General features: G+C 47.0%; 1 long non-coding RNA gene across 3 annotated transcripts; it reads left to right on the forward strand.

Annotated features, from left to right (window-relative positions):
* The first annotated feature begins 3,786 nt into the window (after positions 1 to 3,786).
* LOC111092205 lies at positions 3,787 to 13,949 on the forward strand. Of its 3 annotated transcripts, none has more exons than XR_005377997.1 (5): positions 3,787 to 4,155; positions 11,146 to 11,240; positions 11,545 to 12,344; positions 12,434 to 12,560; positions 13,082 to 13,949. It is a non-coding gene; the product is annotated as an uncharacterized LOC111092205 (long non-coding RNA). The 3 variants fall into 3 exon arrangements; XR_005377996.1 differs by having other exon boundaries at positions 11,545 to 11,791; positions 11,989 to 12,560; XR_005377995.1 differs by having other exon boundaries at positions 11,545 to 12,560.
* Positions 13,950 to 15,436: the final 1,487 nt, after the last annotated feature.

Genomic DNA, 15,436 nt, shown 5'->3' on the forward strand with positions numbered 1-15,436 from the left:
AGCCAGAGCTCTTGTGGCAGTTTGAGGAACTGAGGTAAGTTGAGGCTGGCTAAAGCACGAGCCCAGAGGCTTCAGGGGACCCAGGAGACCATATTAGAGTGAACCACATGAAATTGTTGGTATTCAGCTATTTTCAAACTATAAGAAATGGCAACTGTCTGTGGGTTAGCCTACTATTACGGCTGATGTGTGCTGTGTGTAAAAAGAAAAACATAAACCCGAACAACAGTAAGCTCCTTAATGAAATGGTTTGGCAGGAAGACTGGCTCCCACTGGGATGCCTGTTCCCCTCCTCCCCGCCCCCCCCCCGCAGCTGGCAGCACTTGGGGAGGAGAGAGCACCCAGGCAGAGGGTTGGGCTCTGTGCACTGCTGGTGCAGGTGCCCCTTGGGTTCCAAATATTCAGTGATGCCATTGTTCTTTTTCTTTTTTTTTTTTTTAAGATTTATTTATTTATTTATTTTAGGGAGAGAGAGAGAGAGAGAGAAGGAGTGAGGGGGCAGAGGGAGAATCTGAAGCAGACTGTGCTGAACATAGAGCCCGACATGAGGTCTGACCTCATGACCCCGAGATCATGACCCAACCTGAAACCAAGAGTCAGGTGCTTTAACCAACTGAGCCACCCAGGCCCCCCTTTGTTGTTGTTGTTGTTTTAAAATAATTATTTATTTATTTGAGAGAGAGACAGAGCAAGCAGGCCGAGAGGCGGACAGAGAGGAAGAAACAGACTCAGTGTTGAGCAGGGAGCTCAGTGTGGGGCTCGATCCCAGGGCCCTGAGATCATGACCTGGGACACCCAGGTGTCCCAGTGTGATGCCTTTTTTATTTTTTATTATTTTATTTTTTAAGATTTTATTTATTTATTCATGAGAGACACAGAGAGAGAGACAGAGAGAGAGAGAGAGGCAGAGACACAGGCAGAGGGAGAAGCAGGCTCCATGCAGGGACCCTGATGTTGGACTCGATCCCGGGACTCCAGGATCACGCCCTGAGCCAAAGGAAGGTGCTAAACCGCTGAGCCACCCAGGGATCCCCAAGTGATACCTTTTTTAAAGAAAAGCCCAAACAGTGTACTCTTGCAGGTTGTCTTTTGATTTTAAAATTAGCTCAGTTTTGGAGAAGGGAGGCATAGCAAGGAGCACAGCAATTGTTGAGTGAAAGTGAGTTTACACATCAGGGGTGGGTGGGAATGAGGCTGGACTTCTGAGTCCAAGGACTTTTTTTTCAGGAGCTCTTTATTGAATGTTTTTCTCACTTTTTCTTTCTCCACCTGTTGGCCACCATCATTCAAAGTTGCCCCCTTCGCGGGCGTCTGGCTCTGGTAGAGCACGTGATTCTGGATCCTCCCAGGTGAGAGAGTTTGAGCCTCACATTGGGTGTAGAGACTCCTTAAACATAAAATCTCTAAAAAAACAAAGTTGTTCCTTTCCAAAGCCCCCCAGTCACATTCAAAGTCATCAGGGCAGTTAATAAGATTGCATCTGATCTGCCCTGGGCACTGCTGAACCTCCTCGGCTCCTCACCTCCCTGCCTTCCCCTCCCTCCCGCTTCGTCCACCTTCCTTCCCCACCTTCCCCTCCCACTCTGCCCCCCTCCCACTGCAACTACACTCATCAAGCTATTTGTTTGTTTATTTATTTATTTATTTATTTATTTATTTATTTATTTATTTATGGTAATCTCTATACCCGCAGCTGGCAGCGGTGGGGCTCGAACTCACATCCCTGAGACTGAGTCATATTCTCCACTGACTGAGTCAGCCAGACGCCCCTCCCCACCAAGCTCCTTTTTTTTTGCCTCAGGGCCTTTGCACCAGCTAGTCTTGCCTGCTTGAAATAAATACTTGCCTCTTGGGTCATCACAAGGCTGGCTCCTCATTCAGACCTCCCATGTCATCTCAGGGAGGCTGTGCTGGAGGTCTCCAGAACCACTCCCCGATTTGAGGACTTGTGAGGGCTCCCAGGGCTCACTCGGCATATAGTTGCACTTGTGGCTGGGATTTATTGCGGTGGAAGGGAACAGGACAAGTCAGCAAAGGGGAAAGCTGCAGGGGTGCTGTCTAGGGGAGAACTGCTGCAAGCTCTCCCCTGGCCTCTCCCAGGGGAGCTACACAGACTTTGCTTAACTAGGGAACCAGTGTCCAGGGTCTCTACTGAGGGCTGGTTATGTAGGCACCCTCTGCCACACGTGCCCACATTCCGGATGGCCCAAGAGAAAAACAGGCATTCAGCACGAAGCATATTTAGCATATTTAGACACAGTGAGGGATTCTCATCAGGAAATGGTGGGGGGCCTCCTGAAATCCAAGTTTCCGGGCAGCAATTAGGACCTGATGACACCCAGGCCTTCCAAGGGGCCTCGGACATGGGGCGGCCACGTTCATTGGTTTTCTTTCTTTCTTTCTTTCTTTCTTTCTTTCTTTCTTTCTTTCTTTCTTTCTTTCTTTCTTCTTTCTTTCTTTCTTCTTTCAAGATTTTATTTATTTATTCACGATAGACAGAGAGAGAGAGAGAGGCAGAGATATATGCAGAGGGAGATTCAGGCTCCATGCCAGGAGCCCGACGTGGGACGCGATCCCAGGACTCTAGGATCGCGCCCTGGGCCAAAGGTAGGTGCCAAACCGCTGAGCCACCCAGGGATCTCCTGTTAATTGGTTTTCTGTTTGGAGGTTTTCGCTTTGCACCCCATCCCAAGCTACTCTCCCCTCTGTCACTCCCATTTATAATCTAGCTTCGTTTTTCCCTTGGTCCTTGTCATAACCTGACACTATGCCACTGATTTCTTTGCTTCCTTATGGACTGTCTCCATATAAGAGATGCGGACTTTATTATTTTATTTTATTTTAATTTTTAGTTTAGTTCCAGTAGAGTGAACATACAGTGCTATATTTCCTTCAGGTGTACAATATAGTGATTCAACACCTCCATCCATCACCCGGTGCTCATCAGGACAAGTGCCCTGGGATGCAAACTTCTTAAGAGGAAATCCTGTGTATTTACTGCTGGAACCCCAGGGCCACATTAGCGCCTGACTCGGAGCCATCAGCCAACATTTATCAAGTGAATGAATGATTTTACCTATCCCATTGACGAAGGGCACTGCTTGCTCCTCGATCCTATTTGTCCTACAGATTCTTCTTTCAGGCTTTTCATTTTTAAATTTTTTTAATTTAAATTTTAATTAATTTATATTAATTAATTTGCCTATATTAATTTATATATATATATATAAAATCAGTTGATGGACATTTGGGCTCTCTCCATAGTTTGGCTATTGTTAATAATGCTGCTATAAACATTGGGGTGCATGTGTTTTGAATCTGCATTTTTGTATTCTTTGGGGTAAATACCCAGTAGTGCAACTGCTGAGTTGTAGGGTAGCTCTATTTTTAACTTTCTGAGGAACCTCCATCAAGAGATTGCACAGAGCAGCTGCGCCAGTTTGCATGCCCACCAACAGTGCACGAGGGCTCCCCTTTCTCCGCATCCTTTGGCCGGCAGGTACAGTGTTCAATGTTTTGGCCAAATGAGTGCACCTCTTAGAGCTTTCGTGAGTGAGCACAATTTGATTTTATGGCCTCCCTGCCCCGACTTCATCTTTGCAGACCCAAGTGCTTCCAATTTATTTCTTAGCAGTGGCCTCCACTCCCTCCCCTTCAGCCTCTCTGTGCTCCCCTTCCTCTGATCCGTGGTGCTCTCCTGGCTGTTCCTCAGCTCCATGATAGGGCGTGGTGACTGCAGAGAACATTCCAGGTACACGCTGCCCTGGGTTCTGTCTGAGGCGCCACAACGCTTGCGTTTTTTTCTCAAGTCAACAACTTCCTGCTAGGGCCCAAAGATGGGGAACAAGAAATGCTTTTTTCTTTTTTTTTATAAGTCTTATCCCTCAAATGCACCCCTTAACTATTCTCTGGCCTCCTCCGGCTGCCTTACCAAATCTGGAGGCTCACATCAACTGCTAAGAATAACTAACCGTGGTACAACAGCAACATTCCCTGAGAGCTTACTCTGTGGGAGAGATCTACAGTGAGAGCTTGACATGAGCTTGACATGCGTGATCTCATGAAGCTTTTATAACACGGATGCTATTATTACTCCCATTTTATGGATGGGGAAACGGAGGTCTGCAGAAGGAATTTGCCTAGAACACAGAGCTGGTAAGTGGGGGATCTGAGATTGGAATTGAGGTCTGTTAGACTAAGGAGGTTCTACCTTGGACCCCTATGTTGTCCTGCACCCCCCCAGCCCCTTTTCATTGGCCCTGAAGCAGTTAAAAGGCAGAACTTTGATCCTTATTCTAGCACTTTATGGCAAACTTTTCTTCCCTCCCTCTCCCCTCGTCTCTTCCCTCCCCCTCCCTCCTCCCTGCCTCCCTTCCACCCTTCCTTGCTTTCTTCCATCCTCCCTCTCTTCTTTCCTTGCCCTCATCTCTCACGCACCTGTTTCTCACTCTTGTTAAACTGAGCCAGGCCGGGGTTTCAGGCATGGGGAGGTAGATGTGAGAAGACACACACCTGGGGCCTTCGTCTTCGAAATCTAGCTTGAAGATGCCATGGGCATTGACGTCAACAGGTAAGTAGGCAGCAAGCTGCAATCATACTGCAAAAGGTCCCGGAGTGGGGAGAGCTGCCGAGGTCAGGCCTGCTGGATGCCCCCCTCTCTGCAGCTGAAGGGAAGCCCAGGGGTGCCAGGTGCAGCCGCTTGGGGAAGTAAGAGTACCAGTTCTTTCCGGCTGAGAGGCCCAGCGAGTGCAGCTGCCCCCAGCCCCACACACAGCCTGTGTCTGGAGCCCCGTTTCTTGCTCATCCCCAGGAGGGGAACACACTCTCCGACTGTGTGTCCGCTTGGCTGTGGGGCTGTGCTACTTTTTTTTTTTAGCAATTGGCCTAGAATTTGCAATATAGGCTTAGGTACATACACCTACACCTTTACAATGAATACAAGTCTACTTTCAAAGAACACTACGCCACGTCGCAGGTAGTGCAAGTTGACCTCTGGACGACACAGGTTTGAAGAGTGTGGGTCCACTCATATATATTTTATTGTGTTTTTTGATAAATACAGTACTGTAAATGTATTTTCCTCATGATTTTATTTTATTTTTTTAAAAGATTTTATTTATTTATTCATGAGAGACAGAGAGAGAGTCAGAGACACAGGCAGAGGGAGCCTCGTGGTGGGACTCGATCCTGGGCCCTGGGATCACGATCTGAGCCAAAGGCAGACGCTCAACCACTGAGCCACCCAGGTGCCCTCCTTATGATTTTCTTAACAGCATTGCTTTGCTCTAGACGCTTTACTGGAAGACAGCAGTGTGTAATGCATAGAACCTACAAAATATGTGTTAATTGTCTGTTTATGTCATTAGTAAGGCCTCGTTTAGTCTGTGAGTGGTTAAGTTTTGGGGGGATCAGAAGTTTCACTTCATGGGGTGTCAGCGGTCCTGACCCTCAGATTGTTCGGGGGTCAACTGTGCTAGCCAGATCCTCATCCCTTGTATCATCGCTGCCCTTTCCCTTCTACATAAGCTCACATACATACACACACCGGAGAATACGTGATTGAATACATTGTTGCAGTGATTATTCTGAATATCCTGTTATCTGTTAGAGCACTTAAGAATAAGGAAAATATAATTTTTTATTTTACCTTCACTTTTCCCTTCTCTGATGTTCTGCTTTTCTTGATGCAGATCCAAGCTTCTCACCTATATTATTTTCCTTCTCTCTAAAGAACATTTTTTTTAGCTTTATTGAGATATAATTGACATACAGCAATGTGTAAGTTTAAGACGTACACACTAATGGTCTGACTTTCACATATTGTGGAATGATTACAATAAGTTTTGTTAATATCCATCATTTCATATAACACAAAGGGAAGAAGAAAAAAATTTTTTAAAGATTTTATTTACTTTTTAAAAGATTTTATTTATTTATTCATGAGAGAAACAGAGAGAGGCAGGGACACAGGCCGAGGGAGAAGCAGGCTCCATGCAGGGAGCCCAATGTGGGACTCGATCCCAGGTCTCCAGGATCATGGCCTGGGCCAAAGGCGGTGCTAAACCGCTTATTTAGCCACCTGAGCTAAATAAGAGGGCTGCCCCTCTTATTTATTTATTTGATGGAGAGAGAGAGAGAGAGAGAGTGGGCAACAAGCAAGGGGAGCAAGCAGCAGAGGGGGAGGGAGAAGTAGACTCCCCACTGAGCAGGGAGCCTGATGCAGGGCTCCATCCCAGGACCCCAGGATCATAACCTGAGCTAAAGGCAGATGCTCAACCACTGAGCCACCCAGGCACCCCCAATTATTTTTTCTTCTGATGAGAACTCTGTGTACCTATTCTCTTAACAAGGTTCAAATATACCATACAGGAGTTCACTATAGACATCCTCCTGTACACTACATCCTTCGTACTTATTCATCATATAATCATAAGTTCGTGCTTTTTGATTACCTTCATCCAGAGCTGAAATACACCTGTTAGTATTTCTGGCAAGGCAAATCCACTGGCAACAAATCCTCTCAGTTTTTGTTTGTCTGAGAAAGTCTTCATTTCTCCTTCCCTTTGGAAGGAAATTTATTTCACTCTCCTCTCCTCTGGGCTTGGTTGGCTTCTGAGGACTCAGATGTGATTAGCATCTTTATTCCCCTCCAGGTAAGGGGTTTTCCCTCTGACTTCTTTCAGGATTTTCTCTTCATATTTGATTTCCTACAATTTAAATAGGATATGCCTAGCTGTAGCTCTTGGGGGGCATTTATTTCTGCTTTGTGTCCCTGAGCTTCTGGGATCTGTGGTTTAGTGTCTGGAATTAGCTGAGATGAAATTCAGGGTCATTTTTGCTTCAAATGTCCCCTCTGTGCCTTTCTTTCTTCTCTGATATTCCTACTCTGTGTGTTATACCTTTTGTAATTGTCCCACAGTCCTTGAATATTCCCTTTTTTAAAAGAAATCATTTATTTGAGAAACAGATAAAGCATGAGTAGGGAAGAGGGGCAGAGGCAGAGGGAGAAGCAGACTCCCCCCTGAGCAGGGAGCCCAATGTGGGGCTTGATCCCAGGACCCCGAGATCATGACCTGAACTGAAGGCAGATGCTTAGCTGATGGAGCCACTCAGTCCTTGGATATTCTTTTCTTTCTTTTCTTTTCTTTTCTTTTCTTTTCTTTTCTTTTCTTTTCTTTTCTTTTCTTTTCTTTTCTTTTCTTTTCTTTTCTTCTTTCTTTTCTTTTCTTTCTTTTCTTTTCTTTTCTTTTCTTTTCTTTTCTTTTCTTTTCTTTTCTTTTCTTTTCTTGTCTCTGTTCTCTATGCCTTTCAGTTTTCATAGTTTCTGTGGAAATACCGTCAAGTTCACAGATTCTGTCCTCTGCTGGATCCAGGCTCCCAGTAAGCCCGTCAAAGGCATTCTTCTTTCTGTGACAGTGTTTTATCTCTAGCATTTCTTTTTCCTTCTTTGGAATTCTCATCTCTGCTCACGTTGCCTGTCTGTTCTTATTTGCTGTCTACTTTATTCATTAGAGCTCTTAGCATCTTAATTATCATGGTTTTAAACTCCTGCTCTGATCATCCCAACATCCCTACTGTGTCTGAGTTTGGTTTTGATGCTTGATCTTTTTTGTTTCTTTCTTTTTCTTTTTTAAAAAGATTTATTTATCTATGTATTCATGAGAGACAGAGAGGCAGAGACCCAGGCAGAGGGAGAAGCAGGCTCCCTGCGGGGAACCCGATGCGGGACTTGATCTCAGGACCCCAGGATTATGCCCTGAGCTGAAGGCAGATGCTCACCCACTGAGCCACCCAGGTGCCCCTGCCTGCCAGTTTTTAAGAACCAAAAAAAAAAAAAAAAAAAAAAAAAAAAGTGATTGGCTGAAAATGTCAAGTAGAAAAAAGAATTTTGGGGGGTTAGAAATGGAAAATTCAGGCTTTTGCTGGAAGTTTCAAAGGTGCCCGAAAGAGAAAGTTTTGACTGATGTACTGGCCACATGTGGGAGAATGGTGTTGCTGAAAAGCCCGTGGGCCAGCAAAAGGCAAACCAAATTCTGCTTGCACAATACCCGGTTGTGTGTCTGGACCAGTCACTTCATTTCTGTAAGACTCCCTTTCTTACCCAGAAACTGGCTATTGGGCACCTACCGGAAGCTGTGGTGGGTGGGTGGGGGGGAGAAAGTGGTGATTTGTATGAAGTGTGTACAGAAGGCACATTGTGTACATAATAGAGAAGTAACATTTTAGATCATTATAGAAGTACATGTTTTCCTTCCTTAAACTAGGAAGAGAAACTGAAAGAATGTTGGCTGAATTCTAGAAGAATACAGGAAGCTATTCAAAGTCACACAGTGTAAACCGGGCTGCAGAACATTAGGTGGGAAGCAAAACCTGGGCAACATAGGAAACATGATTCATTACTCAAATCTGTCCGAAGATTCTGGACGCATCTGGCAAAGTGTAAGAGGGTGAGCATTTCTCCTTGGAGCCTTGTCGCCCCTGGGAGATTTCTCCCTTGAGAGAATCATTTTATAATATAGTAATCGAGAAGTAAGAAGGAAGCATCTTACTAAAAGCAGTAAATGGTTGGGTAGCAAACTTTTTTTTTTTTTTTTAAGTAAACTCTATGCCCAACAAGAGGCTTGAACTCACAACCTTGAGATCAAGAGTCACATGCTCAAAAAAAAAAAAAAAAGAGTCACATGCTCTACTGACTGACCCAGCTGAGGGAGGTGGGGCCCTCTTTTTTTGGAGGTGGGTAGCAAATCTTAACCCGTTGTCATGTGCACCACTAAAAAAGTCTATGTACTGCTCATCACCAGGGTATCCTTTGGTGGCTGGGAGAGTAACCGTATGCAGAGCACAATGAGGCCCCCTCCCCCTTTGAAAACTTCCATCTTCTGTCCCCCCACCCCCCTTTGAGGGAAGTGATACGCTAAAATTAAGCCGTGGCTTCTCATCGTGGTTAGTCCCATGCACTTGGAGCCCGCCTGTCCTGGCTGTGCAGCCTGGCCTGGCCACCACTTATCCCCGTGTGACCTGGGCTGAATTCGCTGACATCCCTGGGCCTCCGTCACCTCGTGTGTGAAACGGCAGGTGTTGCAAAAATGGGATGTTGATAATCCCCGAAGAGACTCTTGCTCGGCACCTGAGGGAGTTTAGCTGTCATAAGTTCTAGAAAAGAGGGGGTTGGGTACGTTTCCAAAGCCTACATGCTTCCCCGGACACAGTGACTGAGAAAGACCGCGGTGGAATTAAAGAGACGGCCCAGAACACGTCTAAAAAGCTGGGAAAATAGGGAATTTGGGATGATCAAGAGTGATCTGGTCACCTGGAAGAGAAGCCAACACCCTCCTGTGGTTTTCGCGTTCCTAGAATCACTTCTGCATCTAGGTTTTAAGCGGACAAAGATGGAAAGAGATTGAGGAAGAGCCAAATCGAAGGGGAAACGGGTTCCAACCTCCAGGAGAAGCCGGTGGAGCTCTGCTGCTTCCAGGCTGTGTCGGGGCAGGTGAGGCTCTTACAGCAGCCGCAGGCACCCACCAAGCCCTGGCTCTCACTGCGTGGCTGTCCCTGCCTCGGTCATCACCCCGACCCCAAGGGGTGCAGAGCTGCCCTCAGGGGGGTCACACTGGCTCTCGGGGGAAGGGGGCGCAAGATCCCACTCCGGTTATTAAGCACGCACGTGTGTCCCAGTACATACACAGATATGCAGTAGATCGGTGGTGTTAACATCTCCTGGGGGGCAGTTAGGGAAACAAAAAAAGTCTACAAAGCTTCCTTAGGGGGGTGCAAGTGAAAAGCATGCTGGGTGGCACCGGCTGACACTGACATAACAGGGTGGGAGGAACGTGGGAGAGGGATACCCCATAGGAGGCTAAAACTGTTGGCACCTCCGAAGGTGGCCGGGGGTGGGAGGAGACTTTGTGGGTGCAGCAAGCCTGATAAATAAAGTAGAAACCTCCCCTGCACAAGGAACATCACTCTGCCCGCTTCTTCCCCTGCCCGGGTTGGGAGGCTGCATTGCACAGGGAGAAGAGAACCAACTTGTTGGGAATTCTGGCTCCGCCCTTCACTCGCTGTGTGGCCTTGGGCCGGCTGCTGACCTCTCTGAGCCTTGTCCAGCACCGCAGGCTAGCAAAGTGACAGGCTGTGCCCGGTACTGGGGAACAGCAGGTGTTCGGTAAATGCAATGCCATTTTCACATTGTCCTCCTGGCTGAACAGGGGGCAGGTGAGCTAGTAGTGGCTGAAATTTTCTGCAAGACAGATGAATTCCTTTGAGAGGAACTTCTTCTTTTTTTTTTTTTTTTAAGATTTTATTTATTCATGAGACACACACACACACACACACACACAGAGGCAGGGACCCAGGCAGAGGGAGAAGCAGGCTCCATGCAGGGAGCCTGATGTGGGACTCGATCCCGGGTCTCCAGGATCACGCCCCGGGCCGAAGGTGGCGCTAAACCGCTGAGTTACCCAGGGGTCCCCCGAGAGGAACTTCTATACATAGACATTTCGTTCAAATTTTGGTCCTTCTCTCTTCCTTCTAGGCTTTTCTTCCGAAACTCTGGCTCTTAATTTTCTTCTGAAGTTTCTGATAATACACGTCCTGAGGATGCCTTCTGTGCCCAGCATTGCACGCACGTTATTTTATTTAATCCTGACAGCAGCCCTGTGAAGGCTTGCAATTGATATTCATCAGTTTTTTAAAAAAGTTTTAGCCATTTTAACAGGTGTGCAGGGGATCTTGTGGAGATTGAAGATGTTGGACATCTTCTCATTTGTTTATTCGTCACAAGTATCTATACTTTTATTGGTGTCTGTTCTAATCTTATGCCCATTTAAAAGTATTGGGTGGTTTGGGGTGCGGGGCCCGGCTGGCTCAGTTGGCAGAGCATGCAAATCTTGGGGTTGTGAGTTCCAGCCCCACCCTGGGCGTAGAGAATACTTAAAAAATATTGGGTGATTTGTTTCCTTATTCCTGAATTTTGGAGGTTTTAAAACTTGTATTCTGGATACAAATATGTGATTTGTCAGATAGATGATTTGCAACTAATTTCTTTTACTCTGTGGCTTGACTTTCTGTCCTGTTCACAGTGTCTTTCGCACAGCGCAGGTTTTAAATCGGTTTTAACGTCCAATTTATTCCATTTTTCTTCTGTAGATGGAGGTTTTAGTGTTGTAGCTGACGTTTTGAAATGCCATGAGCCAACCAAAATGCATGTGAGGGCCACATTGATCCCTCAGGCCCACATTCAGGTAGGATTTTTAGACTAGAAGGAAGCTCACGGGCTGTGAAAGTTGTGAAAACCTGCCCCTTGGGTGTCCCACAGCGGGGACCATAATTGATCGAGGGCCCTGGGAGCTGCGCTCTGGGATCTGCATTTGTCCTAACTCCAGGTTCCTCTCAGGTTGTTCCTTACCTGCGACTGCATGCCACAGGGGTATTAAAGCAGGCTCATTTCTGGGAGACATGGGGCTTTGGCAAAACTTTCTGAGGATGGCTTACAGTCTCAGATCTTTCTTACCCACCCGTTCTTTCTTCCTTTTTTCTCCTCTGCAGAGATGGGACCAGTGCGTGGTCTGCCTGTCTCCCAGCCTCCTCTGGCTTCTTCCCCATAATCCCGTCCTATGAGGCCCTCCCGCCCCCCGCGCCCCCCACCAGGCGTCTTGCATGCCTTTTCCCAACCTGGCGTCTGCTAGTCTGCTCATCAAAAGAAGCAATCCAATACAGGGGATCACTTGCTTCAGGAATCCACCACCTCACCTGCCATGCCTGGCAGGTGATATAAATGAGGACAGCAGTTCAGGTGAGGACTGAGGTGAATAGAAACCCCAGGCCCCGTTTCATGAGGACAGCTTCTATCTGGCTTTGACTGTGGCCAAGTTGGAATGTGAGCCCAGGGTGAACATCATTCGATTTTGAGAGAGAGAGGGAGAGAGAGAGAGAGAGAGAGAGAAACTACAGAAAAGTTACAATCCCCAATTCAATCCTCTCATTTGGCAGAAGAAGAAATCAAGGCAGGAAAGAGAGGTGCCTTTCGTCACTCAGGGCGAGTACGTATTGGATGGCAGAAGGTGGCCAGCATCCAGAGATGCCAGATCTTCATCCAGCTCTTTCCTTTTCTTCCTTTCTGTTCATTATTGATTGAGGCTGTGGGTCTGATTAGTTCTCTATGACTGTGTAACAAATTATCCACGCACACAAAATACAGCAACTCGTAACAAGGCGCTCAGTTTCCGTGGGTCAGAATCAGGATCCTGCTTAGCTGGGTCTTTTGCAAGTCTGCATTCAAGGTATGAGCCTAGGCTGGGGTCTCATCTGAAAGCTCAACTGGAGCTTCCAAGCTCATGTGGCTCTCGGTAAGTTTCGACTCCTCCAGAGGTGGGGGGCTGAGGATTTCAGGTCTTCTGCTGTTGGTCAAAGACCAGGGGCATTTCCTTGCCACTAGGCTTCCCCCCATGGCAACTGGCTTCATCAGAGCGTGAGAGCTGAGAAGGCAGTAGAGAGAGAGTCAGCAAGCAAGATGGAGGTCCCGTCCTTTGTAACCCAACCATGGAAGTGACATCCCATCATCTGTGAGTATTCCATGTGTTAAAAAGTCAGTAGGCCAGCCCACACTTGAGGGAAGGCATCACCCAGAGATATGGATACCAGGAGGTGGGGACCACTGGGGAGCCACTGCTTGTCTCATGTTCCAACATCCTTCTTGGAAAATGGGAACTCCCCAATTGTGCTTGCTTTTCTCCTCTAAGCCAGGAAACTACTTTTGAGGGGAGAGGTCAGGGCTTTATCTCAAAACAAAAATAAGTGCTGGTGTAACTGGGGAAAAAAAGTTGTGAAGGGAGAACCGGGTTAATGGGAATAAGAAGGAAAGAAGTGGCAGGGGTAGGGTGTTGGGGGGCAAGAGGAAGCTGCAAGCCAGGGAGGCAAGACCCTCCATTGCCCCTCCCTGCGGCCCTCACTGTGCTCTTTGCATCTGTGCCATGCCACAGGCAGGGAAGACTGATGGATTGTTTTTTAGCAAAATTCGGGACATGGCTTTTGCAGAGGTTATTTGCTCTCTGGATGACTACATATTTCTCCTTTCAACACAAAGCATGTACAGAATGGTTGAGAAATACCCGGATCAAAACAATGAAGCTGTCTCCCTTGCGTACAGGAAGCGCGCAACAATAACTAAAATGGTTGCCATTAATGTTTTTTGAGGACTGGCTGCACAGCCTGCCTCCGGTCCCGCGGCTCTGCCCCCCTGAGTCCTCAGAACAACTGTGAGGTGGGTGTCAGTGGATATCCATTTCACAGAGAAGAAACTGAGGCTCCCGGAGATCGTGAGACTTGCCTAACAGCACAGCCAGATGGGGCTGGAGCAGGAACTGACCCATGTTTATTTTCACTCCAATATCCTCTGCCAGAGCATTTCCCAAACTTTATTCCTTCATGTATAAACTGTCACAACTGCTGCCAAACCCAGGCTCACTTATTCTACTCTCACATACAGACACATGGTATTACCCTCCGTCCCGACAGTCGACGGCCCAGGCTCCGGACCGGGGCAGGGCTCAATCCTGAGCTGCTCACACACCAGATCACCCTGCACAAGCTGCTGACCCCCTCTGAACTGTAAAGTGGGGTGCATGGGCTCAACTTGCTGGGTGACAGAGACACCCGGTGAGATCATGGGACTAAATCACGGGGCACATTGTAAGTGCCCCATGAATATTTTACTGAAGGGACCCTCAAGGAACGGGATCTGTCTTTACCAACTCTTCTCAACGCTGGATCCATGGTTAGCACATTTCCAACAACATCATCAATATTAAGGAAGTCCTTAGTACTTTCCATGACCTCCCCTAAATTTGCAATTAAGTATTTGTTAAACCTGGAATGCAGATTTAATGTCCTATGGTTTGAGATGACATCAGAAAGCCTTGTTACTCCGGATAAAATCAGGGAAATGAGATAAATACATCTGCTGTAGTGGTTTTATTTTATTTTATTTTTTCCTTCTCGCTTGTGGAAACCACAATGACAATATAGCATCATGATTAGATAGAGATTCGGGGCTTCATAAGATCTGGTTTTGATTTCTGATTGCTCCGTTCATCGCCTTTGTGACCTTGGTTCTCCACTTCAATTCCATCAAGTCACTCGGGAATGCTCCTAGCTGTAAGTAGCAACAACAATAACCCAACAGAGACTTCAACGAACAGGTTATTATTTTTTTCTCTCGCTTAAAAGGAAATCCAGAGGCAGGCAGTTACTATAATGTTTCGGTGGCTTAAGAATGTCAGAGCTTTGCAGCTCTCTCTCAGCCCTTCTTCCTCTTTTTTCTTTTTTAAGATTTTATTTATTTGAGACAGAGAGAGGGCGCCAGAGAGAAAGCACGAAGTAGGAGGAGGGGCAGAGGGAGAGGAAGGAGCAGACTTCCCCCTGAGCAGGGAGCCTGAGGCAGGCCTGGATCACAGGATCCGAAGGGCACGACCTGAGCCAAAAGCAGGTGCTGCACTGACTGAGCCACCCAGGAGCCCTTCTCTCAACTCTTCTTGATGCTTGTAGGATGTGTCGCCCACAGCACCCTCCTGACACAGGACCTAGGGACATCTTTTCTTTCCTAAGACACCAAACCCTGCCCACCAATCTCCTGCCTGTGCTGCACTGGCTTGAATTGTGTCATATTGCCAAGTGGCAAGGGAGCCTGGGGAAGGCTGTAGCATGGATGTGGGCGAGAGGGAGGGGCCAGCGTGAGGAATGAATGAGGTGATGCACACATCTGGGACAGGGAAACTTGATTTCAGGGTCCTGCAGGGAGTGTCAGACACATGGCAAAAACTTGCTTTTTCTACCAGACTGGAAGCTCCACAAGGGGAGGGTTGTTACATCTTTCTTATTATCCTAGCTTGCTGCCTAGAACATGGATGAACGTAGGAGGCTGCTCAGTAAATATTTGATAAGTGAATGAACAGTTAATGATAATTGGATGCATTTCCCTAGCTTACCATCATTCATCATTCTCTCAAAAAACATTTATTCAATGCCTATTAAATAAACATCAGAACGTCAGAGTCCTAAAGCCAAGACTTTTGTCGGTGTGTTAGTGATTGCTCGCTGTGTAACAAATTGCCCCAAAATGTAACGACTTAACACATATTTCTTACCTCATCTGGTTACTGAGGTTGGGAAATCGTGGATAGCGGGTTTGAATGGATGGTTCTGGCTCAGGGCCTTACGAGCAGCCAAGATGTTGGCTGAATCTCCAGGCTTGAGTACATGCAGTTGGAGACTCTTCTTCTAAGACGGCGTCCTTGCATGGTTATGAGCCGGAGGCCTTCATTCCTCACTGTGTGGGCCTTCCCCTAATTCTGCGGGAGCGTTCTCACAACAAGGCAGCTGGCTTCCAGACACAAGGAACAAGAGGCGAACAGCATTGTATTTTATGACTAGTCTTAAATGC

This window comes from Canis lupus, chromosome 24, assembly GCF_011100685.1.
Source record: "Canis lupus familiaris isolate Mischka breed German Shepherd chromosome 24, alternate assembly UU_Cfam_GSD_1.0, whole genome shotgun sequence".
NCBI lineage: Eukaryota > Metazoa > Chordata > Mammalia > Carnivora > Canidae > Canis > Canis lupus.